Source organism: Macaca fascicularis, chromosome 5, assembly GCF_037993035.2.
Source record: "Macaca fascicularis isolate 582-1 chromosome 5, T2T-MFA8v1.1".
NCBI lineage: Eukaryota > Metazoa > Chordata > Mammalia > Primates > Cercopithecidae > Macaca > Macaca fascicularis.
In genome coordinates, this window is record NC_088379.1 from 114,397,840 (window position 1) to 114,417,133 (window position 19,294).

General features: G+C 38.8%; 1 long non-coding RNA gene across 1 annotated transcript in view; it reads left to right on the top strand.

Moving 5' to 3' along the window:
• LOC123573609 (uncharacterized) overlaps positions 1–19,294 on the top strand; it is an 81,050-nt gene that overhangs the window by 28,297 nt on the left and 33,459 nt on the right. The window contains exon 2 of the long non-coding RNA XR_012435001.1: positions 12,930–13,047. This is a non-coding gene — a long non-coding RNA (uncharacterized lncRNA). The remainder of the gene's footprint in view (positions 1–12,929; positions 13,048–19,294) is intronic.

A 19,294-nucleotide genomic window follows, 5' to 3' on the forward strand; every position in this document is an offset into this window, starting at 1 on the left:
TTGTGACCTCCTATCCTAAGTCCAGTAACAATTTTTTTTTTTTTTTTTTTTTTTTTTTTTTTTTTTTTTTTTTAGCATTCTTGAATTGTACAGTGAGAAATGGAGTTGCTTTGGTCAAATGTTCCTCCTTTGTGCCACAGTGTACTCTGGGCATATCTCTAACTTTGCATTGGCTGTAAGGCTCTTCATTTTAGCTTTGTAGATGAGAGTGTGGTGCTTAGTTTCAAATTCTGTCTCTGCTGCTTTCTAGCTGTGTGAGCCTGGGTGAATTACTTATCTTTCTGAGTTTTAGTTTTCTGATGTGTAAAATGAGAGTAGTAATATGCCTAGTTCACGGTGTGGTTATAAGGATGAAATAAGATATATGATGGCTCAGCATAATAGTATGTGGTAAGCACTAAGTCAGTCAGTGACATCTATTACTATTACCTCTATACTTGTGGTGCTCATGAATTCGTGTCTTATTTGCAAAGAGCTTAGCTGTAGCCCTCTGAGACTGTTAAACGGAACTGATTGATCAGAGTTTGGTCACCTAGTGCCTCCATTATATAGAGCCAAGGAACCAGTTAGTTTTGGACATGTTGGTGGATCACTTAAATTCATGCCACTGGCCTTGAAGGACCTCGAACAAGAGCATTTTCTTGGTTCATTGCAAATATCACTAGTGTTAGAAAAACAATCTATGCACATGTGTGTTAGAGGCATCACCTCTGTGGAGGAAGCATCATAATAGTTACTTATTGACTTCTTGCTGTGCTATATTTTATATAATAATGCTTTAATAATGTTTTAGTCAAAATGAAAATATCTTTAAAAGAGCTCAAACACACACTGAATTGCTAAAAAGTTATATGACAAAAGAGTGATGTAGCGACATTCTTATGAGTCAATCTTTATTGCATGTCGATAAAATTCTGCACTATTCTAGTTGAATAGGAAGAGACTAGTTCATAAGAAGCCCATTACCCTAAGCTAGGTGTTAATAATCTCTTTGTGTTAATATTACAATACGCTGCATGATGCCAGGCTTGGAATACAAAAGTTCAGGGTTATATAAGTGTTCTGGCATGCACAACTGTTTGAGCAAGACACTTGGAATTCCAGCTTGTCCAGCAGTTTAACTAGGCTGTGAAAACAATAGGAGCAAGAATGTAGCAAAATGCCCCTATTTCAACTATTCTTAATATAGCTGTCTTTTGATGACTTTCTCACAAATTGTTCAGTCCTGAGAGTCCCATATCTTTTTCCTATGAATAGTTTATCATTTTTACACAAGGAAACTTGCTAAGTGTCTTAAGGGGTGGTGACATTCATTATTTTTTAGTTTATCTGAAGAAAACTACCCTTTTTTCTCATTACTTTTTGTATAAAAATTAGTCCTTAAGCCAGTATATATAGTGTATAGGTACTTTTGGTACACTAAGTAGTCATTAAAATGCAAGAAAAAGCATTTAGCTTTTAAGAACAAATGTCTCACATTCTGAACATAGAGCAGAATTTCTTAATCACTGCAAACTTTCTACTGATCTGATAGATATACAAGGCTTCTGTTCTGAAGAGAAAAGTAGCTAATGGTTCATTGAGAATTGACTGGGTCAGAGTCTGACCTAAGCATGTATGTGTATTAACTCACTAAATATGTGTATTAACTTACCACTTTGAGATGAGTAATTTTATCTTTTCCATTTTACAAATTAGGAAACCAAGGCCCACAGAGATCAGATAACGTGCTTTAGTAAGTGGTTGAACAGGGATTCAAATATAGGCTAATTGGACCAGGCATGTGGCTCATGCCTGTAATTCCAGCACTTTGGGACGCCAAGGCAGGTGGATCACCTGAGGTCAGGAGTTCAAGACCAGCCTGGCCAACATGGCAAAACCCCGTCTCTACTAACAATACAAAAATTAGCCAGGCTTAGTGGCACATGCCTGTAATCCCAGCTATGTGGGAGGCTGAGGCATGAGAATCGCTTGAACCCAAGAGGCAGAGGTTGCAGTGAGCTGAGATCACACCACTGCCCTCCAGCCTGGGAGACAGAGTGAGACTCTATCTCAAAAAAAAAAAAAAAAAAAAAAAAAAAAAGGCTAATTGGCTCTAGTAACTGAGTTCTTCAACACTAATCTATTTGTGTTTTGGATGCCAAAAAAGACTTTGCAAACATCAATTGAGAACATTCTAGAAATAACTTTTTCCTAATATTAAAAAAAAAAAGGAAAAAGAAGAAAATGACGAAAATTTAGAGTAGATTTTTTTCTTGCCCAAAAACTTCTCATGGAAAATACATGTTAGAAAGGCTTTTGGAGCACTGTTTGCTTTTTTGGGCTTTCATGCTTCATGTCCCGGTGAAAGAACAAAGTTATAAGAGTTAGGAGGCTCTGGTTCCAGGCTCTGCTGTTAATAGTTGTATCACACTGGCTAAGTCACTCATTCTCTTTGGATTATTTTTTCCAAGTGAAAATATTAATGCTATTAATCTTTTATAGTTATTGGAAGAATCAGATAGAACTGATAGGAAATGATTTAAAAACACTAAGTGGTATGGAAATATAAAGTGGTATTTATAGTTGTTTATTTTCACCAGCCACATATGGAATCATGTCATCTCAGAACTGGAGAAAGTGTTAGAGTCATCTGGTAACAAGGCATAGTGGCGGGGTGGAAAGAGCTGTAACATTTGTCCTGCATTAAAATCTTTTCTCAGTCACTTATTTACTTAATAATCTTGGGCTGGTGATCCAACTTCTCTGAGTCTCGGCTTTATTTGTGAAAGAGAATTATATTTTCTTTCCAGGGGTATGAGGATTAAGTGCAGTGTCCTGTCACATGCTCTCTCAGGAAATCCTCAGACTAAAAGAAAACAAAACAAAGCCAAAAACAGGCTGCCAACTGAGATCAATACAAGTAGCAAAAATCACACACCATAATATTTTGAAGATAAATTGAAGTCAATAAACATTTGTTAAGTATTACCATAAGAAGAAGTGTTTTGGTGGGGCGCAGTGGCTCACGCCTGTAATCCCAGGATTTTGGGAGGCTGAGGCGGGTGGATCACCTGAAGTCAGGAGTTCAAGACCAGCCTGACCAACATGGTGAAACCCTGTCTCTACTAAATACCAAAAATTAGCCGGTTATGGTGGCACGTGCCTGTGATCCCAGCTGCTTGAGAGGCTGAGGCAGGAGAATTGCTAGAACCTGGGAGGTGGAAGTTGCAGCGAGTTGAGATGGCGCCATTGCACTCCAGCCTGAGCAGCAAGAATGAAACTCCGTCTCAAAAAAGAAAAAAAAAGAAAGGAAGTGTTTTACGTATTCTTACTAGAGGAACATGTGAAAGGTATGAGATGCCAATGGCATCTTTATTTTATTTTTATTTTTTACCTGCAGCCCATGTTTATGCTAAGTATCTTTATTTTTATAAAAACAGCAATGCTATGCTAACCACTTACAATTTTTAGAAGATGACAATATCACAAAATCTGATGGTTTACAGTTTCTTTAGGTTTATCTATATACACAACCTGTGAGCGGTGGCAGTGTGGTAGGCGGAATAATGATACCTTAAAGATATCCATGTCCTAATCCCCGGAACCTGTGAATATGTTATGCTGTAAGCCAAGGAGAAATTAGGGTTGCAGATAGAATTAAGGTTGCTTGCTATCAGCTGACCTTAAAATAGGGCGAGTATGTTGGGTTATCCAGGTGGGTCCAATGTAATCACAAGGGTTCTAAAAAGTGAGAGAGAGAGAGAGAAAAAGAGAGAGAGAAGAGAAGAGAAGAGAGAGACCCAGAGTGACTGCAGCATCTGAAGGACTTGGCCTAATGTTACTGTCTTTGAGGAATAAGGAAGGGGGTTATGAGCCAAGAAACGCAAGAAGCCACTAGAAGCTGTAAAAGGCAAGGATAATGATTCTTCCCTAGAGCTTCCAGAAAGGAGTGCAACCCTGCCAACACCTTAATTTTAGCACTATGAGATCCATTTTGGACTTCTGAACTACAGAACTGTAAGATAACGCATTTGTGTTATTTTAAGCCCCCGAATTTTTGTTATTTGTTACAGCAGCCATAGAATTAATACAGGCAGTTTTCTTTCTTTTCAACCTTTTTATTTTCTTTTTCTTTTCTTTTTTCTTTTTTTTTGAGACAGAATCTTGCTCGTCGCCCAGGCTGGAGTTCAGTGGTCTGATCTCTGCTCACTGCAACCTCCGCTTCCTGGGTTCAAGCAATTATTCTGCCTTAGCCTCCTGAGTAGCTGGGATTACAGGTGCATGCCACCATGCCGGCTAATTTTTGCATTTTTAGTAGAGACAGTGTTTCACCATGTTTGTCAGGCTGGTTTCGACCTCCTCACCTTGTGATCCACCCGCCTGAGCCTCCCAAAGTGCTAGGATTACAGGCGTGAGCTACCATGCCCCGCCTATTTTTCTTTTCTACTTGCATTGGCTAATTGCATTATTTGCACTGGCTAATTGCATATTCTAATTGCATTGTTGCTTCTATTACATATACTATTAATAATTACTAGTATAATTAGACTATTATTATTGCTTCTCTTAATAGTAGTATTCAATGTTCTATTCTTGTTTTTCATTTTAAAAGGAATGTTTATAACTTTTTGCTAATAAGAAATATGTTTGCTATAGGTTTTTAATATGTTCATTCCTATGTCAGGTTAAGAAAACTTCATTCTATTTCATATTTTAAAATCAGAGAATACCTATTAAATTTTATCAAATATTATATCTTAATTTCCCCTTTCTTATGTTATACATTTCTTATCCTCTTTTTGTACCCAAAATAGCATAATTAGGCTTTGTCCTTCTTTCTTACATTTTTGGAAAAGTCAGTGAGGAGAGTAGTCTTTAAAAATTCATAAATATTTTAGCCCTAAAAGTAGAAAGAATAACTTTATTGTTGGTGAGTTCTCAAAGCAGTATCAAAAATTGCTAGATGAATTAAAGAAGAAAGTGAGAGCTGATTGTGGCAGTAAATTATAGACAGTAAGTTGTGGGCAGTAAATTTAAAATAGCAAATAGTGTAAAATATGTAGCTAAAACTGTCTAAGGGTAGGTTCTCTAGTCTGATATATATATATATTTTTTTTCTTGAGATGGGAGTTTTGCTGCTGTTGCCTGCCCAGGCTGGAGTGCAATGGGGTGATCTTGGCTCACTGAAAGCTCTGCCTCCCGGGTTCAAGGGATTCTCCTGCCTCAGCCTCCCAAGTAGCAGGGATTACAGGCGCCAGCCACCACACCCAGCTAATTTTTTTTTGTTTGTTTTTGGGGTTTTTTTTGGTAGCTACGAGGTTTCATTATGTTAGCCAGGCTGGTCTCGAACTCCTGACCTCAGGTGATCTACCTGCCTTGGCCGCCCAAAGTGCTGGGATTTCAGGCGTGAGCCACTGCACCTGGCCAAGTCGAACATCTTTACCCAATTTTTTCATTATCTCTTGCTTTTACGTTTGTTTTCATTTTCTGAAGGTAGAAGAACAGTATAGGAAACTCCATAATTATTCAATGCCAAAATGGCTAAGATATTTGATACCTTGTCCATTTACTAAACATCTCAACCATGGATGAAGTCAACAACTATTTCCACCACTGTTTGACCATTTCAGAACTCCTGTCTTCTCAGCCAGTGACTTGATATATTTGCTCATTGTAAATATGACTCATTTTTTTTCTTTCATTGTTTCTGTATTCCAACCTTCCTTTTAATTTGTAAGTATAAACTCATAATTTGGAAAAGCTTATATCTGCTTGACTGCCTTTTATGTACTCTACTGAAAAACATTTTCCAAATGGGACTTTATTACTTTCAGAACTTGTCATTGTCCTTGAATGATGGATTTGGTGGATGCTGAAAGCAGGCTTCAATTCAAGCTAAGATGTGAAACCTGGGGCATTTTAGGGTGGAGATATGAGAAGGGATTGAGGGTGGAGTACAGTGGAGATTAAAAGAATGGAAAGGAGTGCCAAAGAGTGAGGAGTTACCAGCAAATACAGCTCTGAATAGTCACTCTTTGGAACAACTCCTGTGATAGGAATGCCAATTGAGTAACAAGGCCATGCATACCTCAGATATGGCAAGTTTTGACTGAATTGGAGCGAACACTGCTGCCGGACGGCATTTCCCAAATTGCGTCTATGAAAGACATATCCTTTATCTCTTTAACAGACATTCCGGTTCATATTCTCTTTTTTTTTTTTTTTTTTTTGTATTTGAAACCAAGTTTTGCTCTTTTTTTTTTGTCCAGGCTGGAGTGCAATAGAGTGACCTCAGCTCACTGCAACCTCTGCCTCCTTGGTTCACGTGATTCTCCTGCCTCAGCCTCCCCGAGTAGCTGGGATTACAGGCACGCACCACCACACCTGGCTAGTTTTGTATTTTTACTAGAGATGGAGTTTCACCATGTTGGCCAGGCTGGTCTCGAACTCCTGACCTCAGGTGATCCGCCTGCCTTGGCCTCCCAAAGTGCCTGGATTACAGATGTGAGCCACCGCACCCAGTCCCAGTTCATATTCTTATGTTTAATTATCTTATTTGTGGAATACTTATCACTATTTTATTGGATAATTGTTTTCTGGAGGACACAACTTGGTTTAGAAGAAGTAAAGAACAGCCCCCCCACCAAGTCTTTTCTGCTATCACATTTTAATGTTGATACTACAGAGAATAGAAGGGAAAATGCACATAGACTTGTGTCCCTTGTTTGGAGGGATCCTTTTGTTTGTTTGTTTTTGAGACGGAGCCTCGCTCTGTCACCCAGGCTGGAGTGCAGTGGTGTGGTCTTGGCTCACTGTAACCTCCACCTCCTGGGTTCAAATGATTCTCCTGCCTCAGCCTCCTGAGTAGCTGGGACTACAGACACCCGCTACCACGGCTGGCTAATTTTTGTATTTTTAGTAGAGATGGGGCTTCACCATATTAGCCAGGCTAGTCTCGAACTCCTGACCTTGTGATCCTTCCAAAGTGCTGGGATTACACGTGTGAGCCACTGCGCCCAGTCAAGGGATTCTTTGTTATCAATTCTGAATCAGTAGAAAAGTCATGCAGATTTTAACATGAATTACATGCTCACTGTTGCATTGCATATTCACACACCCAATATTATCCCTGGATGACTTGTTCTTTTTTTCCTTTGGTTAATTGCTTTCATAAATATATTACTTTAATTAGTATGGATTTGAGTGCCAACTACATGCTGGACATTAAAGACATAAGGGCAAACAACACAGAGCTCTCTCTTTATGGAGCCATGGCATGTCAAAAGTGCTATGATCAATGAAGTACAAGAGGCAAAGGGAGCATGGGGAGAGTTACGCAACCAACACTGGAAAATCCAGAGAAGCTTCCCCAGAGGTAGTAATGACTGAACTGAGATTTTTTTTTTTCTTTTACTTTTACTTTTTCTTTTTTTTTTTTTTTTGAGACGGAGTCTCGCTTTGTCGCCCAGGCTGGAGTGCAGTGGCCGGATCTCAGCTCACTGCAAGCTCCGCCTCCCGGGTTTACGCCATTCTCCTGCCTCAGCCTCCCGAGTAGCTGGGACTACAGGCGCCCACCACCTCGCCCGGCTAGTTTTTTGTATTTTTAGTAGAGACGGGGTTTCACCATATTAGCCAGGATGGTCTCGATCTCCTGACCTCGTGATCCGCCCGTCTCGGCCTCCCAAAGTGCTGGGATTACAGGCTTGAGCCACCGCGCCCGGCTACTTTTACTTTTTCTTTTTTTTTTTTTTTCCGAGACAGTCTCACTCATTTTTGAGATCTCCACCTCCTGGGTTCAAGTGATTCTCCTGCCTCAGCCTCCCGAGTAGCTGGGATTACAGGCATGTGCCACCACACCCAGCTAATTTTTGAACTTTTCGTACAGGTGGGGTTTCACCATGTTGGCCAGGCTGGTCTTGAACTCCTGACCTTAGGTCCTCCACCCGCCTCAGCCTCCCAATGTGCTGGGATTACATGCATGAGCCACTGCGCCTGGCCTGTTTTTTCTTTTTTTTAGCCTCTGAGACAAGTTCAACTAAGCTGACACTTTAAGAGTAAGTAGAAGTTAGGGAGGTAAAGTGGGTTTTTAGGTACAGGATGAAACAGTGGCAGAGAGAAAGTCTGGAAATGACAGAGAAGAGCCTGGTTGAATAACTGAAAAGTAAGTGCAGGTTGTCTAGATAAATGACAGGGAAAAGAATGGCGAGAGGTAAGGCTAGAGGAGTGGATACGGACGGAATAGAGAAGGGCCTTGTAAACGGCAAGCAATTTGAGATTTATCCTGAGAGAAACAGTGCTTCAAGTTAAAGAGTTTCAAGCAGGGAAAGATAATTCTGGCTACTGTGTAGGGCAGGACCAACCACTGTAAGACCTGCAGTTACAGTAATTCACACATGACACAAGTTACTTGGCCTTAGGTTGTGGCCATGCAATGCTGTGAAGATGGCGGTGGTAGTTTATATTGAATCAGTAGAATCTGCTGGTCATGAAGAGTGACTGGGGATGATGAGGAGGTAGGGTCAGATGTGACAGGTAAGTTTTGGTTTCATCAATTGTGTGAGTGGTGATACTATTCCCATAGTGATACTGTGTGGGGCAGAGGAGGAGGAATGTGGCAGCGGGGCAGTGGGCAAGATCAGTTCTGCATGTGTTGAGTTTGAGGTGCCTGTTGCACATCCAGAAGTATGCAGCTGCAATCAAGATTGGAGCTTGGAGAGAGTGGCATCTTGATGGTAACTTAATTCCTAAGGCTTTAGGAGCTCACTAGGGGAGAGAGTAGTTTCACTGTGTGGTGGGGGAGGGCTTACTAATGGATTGAGGAGTGAATGGAATGTGAGGAAGTGGGTATAGTGAGTACATAATCAACTTCCTAGAAGTCAGTCTTTAAGGGAAAGCAGCAAAAAGAAAGGCCAGCAGCTAAAGGAGTGCATGAGGTTGAGGAAAGACCTTTATAAAAATGGAAGATACCTGAATATTCTTAAATGTGTTTAGTCAAAGGGAAGGACAAGTTGAAACAACAGGACAAGGTTCCTGGGAAGCCTGGGGTGGATGTAGAGCATTTGTGGCAGAGGTTAGCTGTAAGAAGGGAGAGTGACATCATTTTCAAATGTGATAGAAGGGAAGGAAGGAATCAAGGGTGTAGAGGTGGGCCACTTTCAGTCAGCTGGAGGGGTATGAGAGAGTCTCTCTGTGGATTTATTTTCTTTTGTGAATGCAAGATCATCTACTGAGAATGAAAAGGGAAGAAATTAAGGGAGAGTAGAAAAAGTTTGAATTACCACCATGATTAGGGAAACACAGACAGAATATTGGTTATTGGTAGTTGTTGAATGCACAGGTGAATTTGGAGACTGAATTTATGGTGAACCAATCTGGACTACTGAGTGATCTTCTCCCATAGCATTGAGTGGACTACACCAGGTAAAGATGCAGAGAAGGTGGACAGATGGGCTATTACATATTTGGCTTTTGGCAAGTGGGCACATGGAACAATGGGGTAAGGAAGTTTGTTGGCATTAGTGTAGGTGAAAATTTGTTCTGTGCAACCTAAGTTGGAGAGCAGAGGAAATGGAGATGTGTCGGGCATGGTAAGGAGGGCTGAGAGATATAGGGAATGGAAGTGGTTGTTAGGTGCAAGAACAGTTACAGTGGGAGTCACTGGGAAGGAAACCCTGCCAGGACAGTAGAGTCCTCAGAGTGGGATGTTTGAATGCATTATTCCAGAGTCGGAGCAGTTTCAGGGATTGACACAAATTAGTGTGTCAGGGGAGTGAGTTGCAGAATTGGAGGGTGCAAAGAGTCATTAGAAATGAGGTCTGAGAAGATAATGGAATAAGGTGTTGGTTATATTACCCATGTTGACATGTAAGTTACCTCAAATGATAACATAGAGAAAAATAGGACTGTGAACCATGTGCTAAAGGCTTCAATTAATAAAGGTAATGACAGAAGATGGCTGCAAAGAAGGGCAGAGGGTTACTAGTAACCAGTTATCACACGACTCAAAGAAGTGGGGCCTTCTAAACATGGATGAAGAATTAATTGTGTGGAACTGGCAATAAGGAGCAATGTGGATGCCCAACTTTCTTCCCATCTAGGTGGGAGGATTGTGGGAAAATCAGCAGCCTCCACTTGAAGGAGTTGCAAAGGAATGACCTCAGAATTTTAGTTAAGGCACTGATGAGAGAAAATTCATAGAAGAGGTTCACAATAAAAGGATGGTCACCACCCCTGAATTAATGTCATTTATATTTTATTAAAATAGACTAGACTAGCAGTGTTTCTGAAAGTGTGGACCTTGGAACAAGTGCACTATCACCACCTAGGAGCTTGTTAGAAATAGAAATTCTCAAGTCCCATACCAGATCTCTTGAATCAGAAATTTAGGGGGTGGGACCCAGTTATCTGTTTTTGCAAGTTCTCCAGGTGATTCTAATAAATGCTGAAGTTTGAGAACTTCCAGACTAGATCTAACTTCCTAACATGAAGAGACAATGAAAAGTCAACAAATACAAATTGAGAGATTTAGAAGGCAAACATTTGATATTTAAATAGATAACAACATGTGTACTGTACAAAGGTGCTGAGGGATCGGAACAAAATCGTGGTCCTCAGTTTCACTGACTTGCTTTAAACCACAGATCAATCATTGTAGGCCTCCTGCTCTTTACTCTTGTTCTCCATGGACTAATTCAAACCTTTCTACTTTCTTTAAATTCCCCCCGATCACTTATTAGGTGATATTCCATCTACCACCAAGCAGGTGATATCACACCATACTTTATATAAAACATATCTTTAGTAAAAGATCGCAACACATCTTCCCTTAGTTTGAGAAGTAGCTAGCATGCTACAGACAAGCTCTGTGGATTGTTTTGCCCATCATGCACATTAATAAAATTCAGAAGTCCTAGTGAGTTTTGTTGTTCTTGAAGCTTTTGTTATTTCTTTTCTTTTTTTCTTCCAAGAGAAATAATCGTTTATTTACTAAAAAATATTGAGAACTCACTGAGTTGGGTTCCTGCTCAGTTTTACCATATGGTGGGGGGGACAGACAAACTACAGTTATTAGCCATCTGATAAGTGTTTTGGCAGTGCCAAGTACAAGAAATTATTGGAGTAGAGAAAGAGCATCTCAGCTTGGCAGGAAGGGATGTTTAGTAAGTTGATGCATATGTTGAGTCTTGGAAGAAGAGCAAGTATTCTTCAAATGAATGGCAGGGATGAGGATGGAGACTATTTCAGGGCTAGGGAGCAACCAAAGGGATCCTCAAATAGTTTGACATGGGAGAACGTTGGGTGAGGGTTGCTGGCCAGCGAGGCATGAGGTTATAAATTTAGTCATGGTTGGCTCACAATGGGCCTCGGATTCTACACTGAGGTATCTGCATGAGGATGGGAGACTACTGGCAGATTTTAAGCAAAGGAATAGCATGATTAAATTTCCCTGTAGAACTGTGTTTAGGGAAGCTGGTTTTGGCACATTGCTATGGTTTGGACATGGTATGTTCATGCCAAGTCTCATGTTGAAATTTGATCCCCACTGTTGGAGGTGGGGCCTACTGGGAGGTGTTTTGGTCATGGGGATGGATCCCTCATGAATGGCTTGGTGCCATGAGCTCTCATTTTATTAGTTTCTCTGACAGTTTGCCCAAGTGCTGGTGTTAAAAAGAGCCTGGCACCTTCCCCTGCTCTCTTGCTTCTGCTTTCTGCATGTGGTCTCTGTTCACTGGCTCCCCATTCACCATCAGGGGAAGTAGCTTGAAGTTCTCACCAGATGCAGATGCTGATGCCATGTTTCTTGTACAGCCTACAGAACCCTGAAACAAATAAACCTCTTTTCTTTATAAATTACCAAGCCTTAAGTACTCCTTTCTGGCAACAGAAAAATAAGCTAAGACATACACGTGCTTGGCTTACATTGAGAAACACTATCAAAATCTGCTGATGTAGTTATTGTAGAAGTGTTCTTTATAAGATATCTCACATAAAAAATATTTTCAGTCCGGGTGTGATGGCTCAGGCCTGTAATCCCAGAACTTTGGGAGGGTGAGGCGGGCGGATCATGAGGTCAGAAGATGGAGACCATCTTGGCCAACATGGTGAAACCCTGTCTCTACTAAAAATTAGCTAGGCATGATGGTGTGTGCCTGTAATCCCAGCTACTTGGGAGGCTGAGGCAGAAGAATCGCTTCAACCAGGGAGTCGGAGGTTGCAGTGGGTCGAGATCATACCACCGAACGCTCCAGTCTGGGAACAGAGCAAGACTTCGTCTCAAAAAAAAAAAAAAAAAAAAAAATTCAGGCCAGGTGTGGTGGCTCGGGCCTATAATCCCAGCACTTTGGGAAGCTGAAGTGGGCGGATCACTTGATGTCAGGAGTTCAAGACCAGCCTGACCAACATGGTGAAACCCTGTCTCTACTAAAAATACAAAAAATCAGTCAGGCATGGAGGCACACACCTGTAATGCCAGCTACTCGGGAGGCAGAGGCAGGAGAATTGCTTGAACCCAGGAGGTAGAGGTTGCAGTGAGCCGAGATCACACCACTGCACTCTAGCCTGGGCAACAGAGTGAGACTCCATCTAAAAATATATATATATATTTATATTTAATATATATTTATAGAAATCAAATTATAAAGTATATATACTTTAAACATATGTATATATATTTTCAATTAGCTTTGGTTATTTTGAGGAACCTGTGCCTTGTCACCTTATGGATGATACAAGTGTGTTACTGATTTTTCTTTTGCTATGAACACCAGGAAGCTCAGAGCCATGCTGGTTGTTTCATTGAATGATACTATGGAGTTTTATATTTTCTTTCTTTTCATTATAACTTTCCTTGTGGTCTTGAACTATGTTTACATATGTTTTTCCAGGTTCTTATTTTTAAACTAATTTATGTATTTTAAAAGGTTTTTTTGTTTGTTTTTGTGAAACAGGGTATCCCTCTGTCACCCAGGTTGGAGTGCAGTGGCGCCATCTTGGCTCACTACAGCCTTGATCACCCAGGCTCAAGTGATTGTCCTGCCTCAGCCTCCCAAGTAGCTGGGACAACAGGTGTGTACAAGAATGACTGCATAATTTCTTTTTGCACTTTTTTTTGTAGAGACAGGGTTTTGCCATGTTGCTTGGGCTGGTCTCAAATTTCTGGGCTCAAGCAACCTGCCTGCCTCAGCCTCCCAAATTGCTGGAATTACAGGAGTAAGCCACTGTGCCTGGCAATAGTGTTCTTTATAAATGTTCTTTTGTCTTAAATCTTACGGGAAATGAAATAAAAGGATGAATTTATAAAGAAAGCCATATTTGCTTTCTTTGAATCATCATTCTCAGAGTGATAGAGGGTATGAGATAGTTAATAGTTGCAGAGAGGTTAGAAGGTTTCTCCAAAAGTTTAAGAGAGAAATGAGGAAAGTCTAAACTGAGGCCGTGGGATGGGGATGGAGAGAAGGGGTAGATCTGACAGAGATTTAGGAGGCAGAATTGGAGGAACTTGGTGATGAATTAGATGCTGTGCGTGTGAGGGGATGGGTGGGTGATGGAGGTGTGTAGTGTCCAAAATGATTCTGAGGCCTCCACCTTGTTTGCCTGGATGGCAGGTGGGGAAGGTGGCACCATTCATTATGATATGGAAGTCTGTAAGAAAACCAGGGGTGAAGCGGAAGATGATAAGCACCTATGGGACATCCAGGTGGACATGCCTTTATCAGTTGGTCTGAAAGTCAGAAGGAAGTCTGATGAAGACACAAATGTGGTCTTTGTGAGAGTGAATGAGCTCTTCTGGAGAGACGGAATGCATGGCTGAGAAGAGCAAAAGCAGAAGAGAGAATGAAAGTCGGAGCCCTGAGAATCATCATTTAATGATCAGGTAGAGAAGGAAGAGCTGGCAAAGGAAAATAAGACAGAAAAGTAGGATTAAATGACAAGAACATAAAGACTTGAGAACTAAAATGAGCACTGAAGAGGGTGGCAGTGGTCAACTGCATCTGATGCTGCTGGCAAGGTCAACAAAGATGAGCGCTAGATCTAGCCATTCCACAGTGTATATACACTTCAAAACATCGTATTTTGCACAATAAATACACACAATTTTATCTTTCAATTACAAAAGCAAAAATAAAAGGTGAGCATTGGGAAGTAGTCTTTTATTTGGGACTTGTAAATAATTGGTATCTTTGGAGGCATTTATTCATTAAATACTATATATATATATATAAATTTTTTTTATTTTTTGAGAGTGAGTCTTGCTCTATCCCCTAGGCTGGAGTACAGCGCACAATCTGGGCTCACTGCAACCTCCACCTCCCTGGTTCAAGCAATTCTTCTGCCTCAGCCTCTTGAGTAGCTGGGATTACAGGTGCCTGCCACCATGCCCGGCTAATTTTTTGTATTTTCGGTAGAGACGGGTTTCACCATGTTGTCCAGGATGGTCTTGATCTCCTGACCTCGTGATCCACCCGCCTCAGCCTCCCAAAGTGCTGGGATTATAGACGTGAGCCACCGCACCCAGCCCATTAAATACTTATTAAGTGACTCTTATGCGCTACAATCTAATCATATACTGATGACCAATTTGATGGGAGGTTGGTAAGAGGCAACTAAATGTAAGGTAACTTAATTCACCAAGACGGGAAATAGTGGAGGAAAATTAGGAGGGGAGGCCGGGTGCGGTGGCGCACGCCTGTAATCCTAGGACTTTGGGAGGCTGAGGCAGGTGGATCATGAGGTCAGGAGTTTGGGACCAGCCTGACCAACATGGTGAAACCTCGTCTCTACTAAAAATACAAAAATTAGCCAGGTATGGCGGTGGGCATGTGTAGTCCCAGCTACTCAGGAGGCTGAGGCAGGAGAATCGCTTGAACTCAGGAGGCAGAGCTTGAAGTGAGCCGAGATCGGTCCACTGCACTCCAGCCTGGGTGACATAGCGAGACTCCATCTCAAAAAACAAAAACAAAATCAAAAACCAGAAAGTTCTAGTTTTAGAAAATCCCTATAGCTAGGTATGTGCACCAGGTTAAATGATGGGGTTACAATATTGTAGAAGAGTAGAATAAAATTCTTTATGAATAATGTTTAAATCAAAGAAAAGAGGCCAAGGTTTTCATGAACATCAATAAAGCTTTATAACAATACAATTCATTATCATTGTTTGGATTAATATTGTAATAATTACACACTTTTTACATTATGAAAATAAGTCATAAATAGTGTAAAAATAATTCTGAAGATCAACTTCTCACAAACTAGGAACCCTGAAAACAAATTTAAAAAGCAAATAAAAACAAATTGGAAACTGAACACAATGCAATTATCTCCAAACCGCAAATCAAAAATCTTATGCATCTTTTGATACAGTAATGTCAGCTGGAGAAAGTACAATGAAATTAAAGTAAAAATTGAACAGGGAGAATTCAATCTTTCAATTATTTACACTACTAAGATAAACAGGTTTGTGCCATATTTACAGTGATAAGACACAACACATTCTTAGAATAATCAATTATATGAGACTGGCCCACAAACATTTAAAAAAATATGCAGTGTAATGCTTGCCAAAATATTTTTTTTGCATATTTCACTTATTTTGTATTTATGTGAGTTTTTGGCAATATAAAAATAGCTGCACATAGAGATGAACTTTAAAATGTAAAAAATACAAATAAAAATATAATATTTTCTAAAGAAAAATCAGATACATACATCTTTTAAAAATGTTATTAAGTTGAATGAAACATTTACAACAGTATAAAGAATACTCACATAAATGTCAACAGTATGTAAGACATTCTTTTGTGAATCCAATTCATTAATATTTCTGAGATAGGTGAGAATATCAACTACATTTTGAGAAATGTGGTACTTTCTTTGTTAAGTTGTTAATAAATCACGCATAACTGTTTAGGCTGAAAAAAATCTTCCTATTCCCAAAAGGACAGTTCTTTCAATAAGCAGCACAGGCAATTTTATACATTTAAATATTTTGAAATGAAAAAAGTCATTAAAGTGGTTATTAGTATGGGGTTAGCAAAAACCAAACTCCACTAAAAATTTAAGTTAGAGGAGTGTCCTGCTGTGTCAACTTTATGTTGGCAACAAATCTAGCCAACATAGATATCCCAATAAAAATGGGAAGAAGTAGGGACTGACAGTCCTTCTAGTCTAAAACAATTTAGCATAATCATAATTGGTCAAGCTTGTTAATTCCACTAGGGATGTATGATTTTAATAGCCAGAATCACAATAATAGTCAGATTGTTCTTACTTATTTTTAGAAAGATAGGGTTCCTAAGGACTTAACTTCCAAGAGATAGCAGGAGCTTTTGTTTTTACAAATTAGAAAATCCTATTTTTTTGAAGTGCGAAATATTAATATAATTTGATTATTAGGAAATAAGAAAAAACAAGATTTCAAATATTAGCATCTGTATGTTGCTTATGATCACTTATTAGAAGATGTTAAAATACCACCAAAGTATAGCTCAATTCTGGGTAAGACAATATATAGTGGGGAAAGAAAGGATAACAAATTATGTTAAGTGTTCATGCTTTGATAGTAACATTAAAAAAAAATAAACCTTGGAAATTAAGCACATTTCCTAAGTGATAAAAATACAACATATCAAAGACAATTTTTCCATTGGTACTGACATGCTGATTTGACAGTTTTCTAAACTAGCATATATATCTGTCTATATAGATAGATAGACAAAGGACATGTAGTATAAACTACTTGATGTGTAAGTTCTTGCTGTCCCATCAGAACATCGTATGCACAGAATGTAAATTTAAAAACAAGACCTTTCTTCTAGTAGGAATTAAAGATATTCTAATGTCCTCTATAAAATCACATGAGAAAAAAAAGTCCTCCAAGACTGCTTTTACTAATGAAAAACAAAAACTGAAAGAAAAAATTAGGTATATTTGTGCACTAAGTACTCTATAAGGTGTGTGCAGACTTCTCTAATGCTAGTTTTGTCATGTTTCATCAAATCATATAAACTAAAAGATGAGTGAATGAAAAAGATGAGACACATGAAAGTAGATAAAGGCATATGATGTATGAAATGACTATGAAAGAGGAGGATCTATGATCCGAGTAAACACACATCATCCATCTATAGGTACACTGTTTTGTTTTACATTAAGAAAGCCTGGTCATTGGACCATAATTATAGCAAATTCATGAACTTTAAAAATAAAATCACACACTAATGATTTAGGAATGCTATTAAACAGGGAAATAAAATTATCCATAGTAGGTGCATTGTCCATAGAGAAAAAGGAAATACATTAGCACCAACCAACATACATGAAAAACAATTTTAAATCTAAAACACATATCAATTTGCCATCTTTTAATGTTTTATCAGAAATAGAAACTGACCTTGCCTTATTTCCAATGTGTCTTTCATGTATATTTTCTCAACCCTCTATCCAATAACATACATTAAAGAAATCTTTAAGGAAAGTATATTATCTATCAACACATATCAACAAACACAATTCTTTCATTCATTTAGAAATTATTTAAGAATTCTCTATATTGATGACAAAACGGATGCTTGAAAACATTGGAGTAACCGAAAGTTAAAGATTATCCATTATGGTTAAGACCTAGCAATTCCACTGAACAAGGAGGAGTATCATCATCCCTTTGTTTTTCCCAAAGAAATAAATGTAATGGAAGTTTATAACCTCATTTAATCATGAAATAAGTCGATGTTGTGAAATCAGTTATAGAGAAAAAACTCAATATACACACAGGACAGAACAGTATTCTTTGAAGGGCTGTATTTCAAAACAAATTTTTTGTACATAAAGTGTTTTTCTTTTGATGTTGAGGTATCATCTCCTGAAGCTGTGCAAGTTTTAAATAGTGATTCATCTCAATCCACCTCTTTCTACTAGAGAAGCAGAAAAAAAGATAGAAGGGAAAAAATACAGCCACTGGACACTGTAGTTTGTTTTCCTGAAGAGAATGTCGTTCCACCCACTTCAGTTCATTTTTCCAAACCATTTAAGACAAATTGTGTCAGACATTGAGCAATACCTTATCCTAACACCATGCCATACAAGAAATTGTTAGAAAATGCCCTCCATTATTTTCAAAATGCTAAACTGGCTTAGGGGTGTGGAATGTTACCAGAGATGTTACCAATTAGACTGATCTAATAGTTTAAACATCTTTCAACTTTAAAAATTTAATAGAAAAAAAAAAGAAGATGCCATTTTGTATGACCGTCATTTGGTTACATAACATAAATGAGATCATGAGGATTTTAGGTTTCTTGTCTTATGGTTATATCTTAACTATAAGCCAGTGATGAGTTAATTTCCCTTCTGGTGGTGACACCTACGCGTGAAACTAGAAATCTTCCCAGAAGACGGCATCGAGACAGGAGAGAAATTAAATTCTCTAATGGGCTGAAAGGGTGCCTACTCCTCATTGATAATGTTTCTTTTAATGTAACACTTCCACTTAGAATAAGCCATTTCAAAACATGCTACCAACTCTTCACTGTGCAAAGAAATGTTCCGTCTAATACGTTTAGGTAAAGTTTGAGCAAGTAGATGAAAAATACTCTCTTTATGGCAACTATATTTCACAGCTTTCTGAGATCTTAGATTTGGTCTGTGGATATGAGGATAAGACAAACATTTAGAAATGTTAAAAAGAAAGAAATCTAAATATAGACAAAACTTAAAACTATAAAAACAGAAATTAATATTATCAAATGTGACAAAATCTTGGCTCTATATTAACTGATAATCTCCATGTACGTTACATTCATCATGTAAAGAAAGTCAAAACATACTTAAAAATGTGTAACTTTCATGCTTTACAATGATTAGACTGAAAGTGGAGCTTATTTTATACTCTATCCAATTATCCAAAACAAGAGAGAAGTTAGTAAAAGGTCATTTTGACCATCGGAGCCAAATTATTATGATTTGAAGTCTTCTTAAAAAAATTGTTCAAAACATATGTGACAAAAACTGAAATGAATATTTTTTCAATATTCCTGGGACTAAAGAAAGAAAAAGGAAAAAGCATTAAAAAGAATGAAAAATACCTTTCTGTTTCTCAAACTTTGTAGGAAATGTTTGACATGGGTTGGATCTTTGGAGGAAGGAAAGCTCTCACAACAACTTTGGCACAGATGTCCCAGTAAGCTCTCCTACATCATCAGGAAAGGTGATTTTGGCTGATCCCTTCTCAGAACATGTTATTTCTTCAGTAACCCAAGTTTTGGTGGGATGCACATCCCTGTTTCCTCAGGGACAAGGGCTCCCATTCCAAGAATCT